The following is a 4,322-nucleotide window of genomic DNA, read 5'->3' on the forward strand; positions in this document are numbered from 1 at the left end:
GGCGATAGCCATAGCAGATCTGGACAGAGATATTTTCGATGTATCACTCATTCCAGACGAAGAAGTACAGGCTTATAAGGATCTGAGTGAGGCTGAGTATGGTACATCAGTGGGGGACAGACAGTTGAAGAGCTCGTCCCCTATATGGATTGTACCGCACCTTGGTAATTTCTGTTTGCAAGGTTTGGGTCGAAATCCGAGAGCACAACTTGGGAACAGTGCTTGCACTGAAACGTATGTCCTACCGATGCTCTCTTCCCCTGTTTTTCTGACCGCCAAGGGCACCTATTTTGTGTGTTATGAGCGCGCATATACATGGTTACCCCGCGACTTCTCGGGTACCTGTTATATTGCGAATCTCTTACCTCCGACCTTCACAGTTGCTTCTGACTATCACAAAACCAGAGTCGTGAGAGGCGTAATCAGCAAAGAGGATACTGCTGGTCAAGAAGCAGGAGACTTCTTTAAGGGTTTCCTGCCGTTTTGGGGACCTATGGTTAATAGTAGGAATCTAAGACAGTTGACCCGTGTGGTGGAATCGACCGCTAATATTACTGCAAACGCCCTTGGTAATCTAACAGCGGAACTACAGGCGGATAGACTCATGACGTTGCAGAACCGTATGGTTCTAGACGTTGTTCTTGCAGATCGAGGGGGTGTGTGTAAAATTATCCATTCGAGTTGTTGCATTTTCATCCCTGACAATGCTCCGACTGTATATCAAGCCATCTCGCAGTTGCATAAGATTTCCGAGTCCATACACGTGGACGAAGGTAATTGGACGCTTCTAGGATGGTTTTGGGGCCTGATGTCAACTTGGGGTTGGAGTATTCTGATGATTGTAGGGGCTGTTGTAGCGTTTCTGTTCACGTGTTGTCTTTGTGTTCAGTGTGGTCCTGCCTTATGTGGCCAATGTGCTGCGACGTGTATAAGGCGGCCATCTGTTACCAAGGAGACATTGATGGATAGAATGATGTTTCAGCAGCATCTGAACGATCTGATGAATATCGATATAGATTCTGATCTAGACTAGTGCTTGCCTACATGAGGGCAAAAGGAGCGTCTGAGGTTCCGTGTGAGACGGGACGGCACTTTTTGGGTGGTGACGAATATGGACGAGTATGGTATCTATGAACCGCAAATGACGAGTACAGTGGGTGTGCGAAGTTTCGCTATGCAGCCTTGTACGGTTCGTCTCATTTTTGTGTTCGTTCATTCGAACCCTCGGGTTCCATTTTAGACACAGCGTCCATTTTGTTTTCTTGCCCTCAAGTAGCCAGCGAACGGGCTTTTGTCCGTTTCGTGACCCTGGGACTGTCAAGATAGTATGAAGGACACGTGTTTCTTTCAGGTGACTTTTATGACGAGGGGAATGACACGAGTAAGGCAGATGGCCCCGCTCGAGGCTCATCTTGCCGCTCCGGTCTATTGTTTCAGTCACGCATACATTAGACACGAGGTCTTTGATCCCTCTCTCGAGTTTCCTTTATTGCCTCTAGCATTCTCTTCTAACCTGTTGTGCATCCTCATCCTTTCCTCGCATCCTGTTTTCCGTCCTTCCTCTTAATGTGTTTATTGCGGAGGGGATATGTTTTTACAGTTGGGAACCGGCAAGACTGTTGTAATTATGTTCCGGCCTCCTGAAACATGAACGCGACCCTTTTTGAAGTTTATTGTGGGAACTGAGTTGTAACCTTTGTTCGCCATACTGCGCTATGGCAAAAGCGTGTATAAAAGGAGCGACCCACTTCTATGAATTTGAAGCAGTCTCCGAGAACCTACACGCTGTGTACTTCTTGTGACTTCTGTATCCCTGCAGTAAATAAACGCTGATCTCTGACGTCACTGGAAGTGTCCCGTGTCTCTGTGTCTTGTACGCCAGAACAGGTAACCTACGAAGGTTTCAGGTGTTGTCCCCTGGCACCGCTGGGTCTTAAGAAAACCCAGTCCTTCACGCCGTTCAGAGGATGCTGTGCTGTTTATTTTGGACCTCATTGAGAAAGGTTTGTCTAGAGTTACTATTGCTGGGAAGTTGGCGGGTATTTCCTTCATGGGTAAGCTTCTTTGGGGATATTCCCCTTCTGCTGGGGAAATGGGAAGGAGGATGCTCGAGGGCTGGGCTAGGGAGCGGGGAGGGGCTCTTATGTCTCGCTCACCTATTTCTTGGCAGACGTTAATGCGTTTGTTGGAAGTTTTACCTGTGGTTTGCAGGGATGATTTTGAGGCATCGTTGTTTGCTACCCTTATGGTGTTCATGTTCTTTGGGGCTTTTCGGGTTTCGGAGCTCCTTGGGACCAAAGTAAAGCGGGGCATTTGCTGGCAAGAGGTGTTTTTTACGGACTCAGGTGTGAACATTTGGCTGTCCAGTTCAAAAACGGATCAGACGGGCGTGGGTAAAGGGGTGTGGTTAGAAGCAGGAACCCCCAGTCGTACTTGTCTGCTGCGTTTGGCAAAGCAATGGAAGATACTATTGGGGGGAGTAGGGAGCGATTTGGTTTTTAAACACATGAATGGCTCCCAGCTGCGTATGGTTTTGCGCAAAGGGTTGCAGCGGATTGGTTTGGACGGTGCTCAGTTTGGGACTCATTCTTTTAGGATTGGGGCAGCGACTGAAGCGCATAACCGGGGTTGGTCTCAGTGTGACATCATGTGGCTAGGGCGCTGGTCGTCAGACTGTTTTCATAAATATGTGAAAGTTAATGCAGTGGAGGCGCATGCGTCAACCCCCTTTTTGTGAGTCTCATTCTTTTTTCTCTTTTCAGGTTCTGTGGCTGGGCCCCATTCGAAGGAATTGACAGTGTGGATTGTAAGGCATTCATTCATCAAGTGGGCACATGTACAAGCTTGCAAAAGTTATTTCGGGGGAATGTTGGGGTTCAATGAACGTCTTTTTCGGATCATTTGGAAAGGAAAAGGGGGAATGCTTTGCAGGAATCTTATTCCGTGTGTGAATAATGCCATGGTGAGGGGCTAACAGACCACATACGCAGATATTTTGTTGATTCATTTGGGAGAGAATGATCTCTGTGGCGTGAAAGGGGTGGTCTTATTGCGGGCAATGAAGAGGGATGTGGCCGTGTTGAAGGAGCGATGGTCGGGTTGCCATGTGCTTTGGACGGAATTGGTCCCGCGGAGGGTGTGGAGAGGGGCATTGAACCCCAGAGCTATTGACAGGGCACGGAAGAAGGTGAATGCGGAGATTTCTAGATTTTGCCATAGTTTGGGTTTCGGGAGATTGACTCACAAGGATATCCGTTTTGAGGCGGTGGAGTTTTTTCGGGGTGATGGTGTGCATTTGTCAAGGATGGGCATGGATCTATATTTGCTTGAAATTAGGGAAGTTCTGTCCCGATGTGTGAGCGTTCAAAGTCATGGTCAAGGGGTCTAAAGGTTTTTTCTCTGTTGGGGGGCAGAAAGAGGGGTGGTTAGTTGTTACACCACCCCATTTCTTTCTGGGTGGCGGGGGTTATTTGAATTTTGACAGTTTTGCCGGAGGTTGGTTGATTTATTTGTTGAGTTGGGTTATCGACAGGGAAAGGATTGGTTGGTTGAGTTTAGTTTGGTTCCACAGTTTGGGTGATCGATAGCTGTAAAGGGGCAGGCAGGGGAGTTTGGTTAATGGAAGGTTTGTATTTAGAGGTTTTGATGGGGTTATACAGGAATGTAATGTTTGATATGGTTGTAATGTTGTAATGTACGGGCGGGGGCGGGTTCGAAGAAATTTAGGGGAGGGGGCGGGGTGTGGGGTTAGGTAAATGGTTTATTTAATGAGGTTTAGTTTTGGAAGGCTGTTTGCCAATGTTTTTTAAAATTGTAATGTGCACCTGTTCCAATAAAGCGACCTTTTCCACACAAAGTCTTTGTCCGTGGCCTGCTTCCCCCCCACCCCTCCCTCCCAAGCCATCATTCTCTCACTTCCACCTCCGTCCTCAGTGTTTCGGACTCCCCGGGGACGGCCAGGGTCTGGGCACTCGCTGCTAACCGCAGGGCTCCTCATCAGTGTGTGTTGTGCTTTGTTGAGTTTGTGTTGTTGTTATCTTCAGGTGTCTCAATGAATTGCTCCTGCTTAGGACCCAGAGCGCCCTCTGAATATTGATGAGAGCCTAGTTTGCTTTATTATAGGAGCCCGGATACAGTCAAGCGGATGGTTTTATGAATCTGTCCTCCGTGGCTAATTGGCGTTCACCTAAAAAAAAACTGAGCTAAGCACTCCCCAGGTAAATAATGTGCAGGGATAACAAGAGACTATTCGAGAAGAAATTAAATCCGCAGCGACGGACAAGTGCCATGTAGCGGCCGTAAGTCCTCAAGCGTTACAGAAT

This window comes from Triturus cristatus, chromosome 10 (genome assembly GCF_964204655.1).
Source record: "Triturus cristatus chromosome 10, aTriCri1.1, whole genome shotgun sequence".
NCBI lineage: Eukaryota > Metazoa > Chordata > Amphibia > Caudata > Salamandridae > Triturus > Triturus cristatus.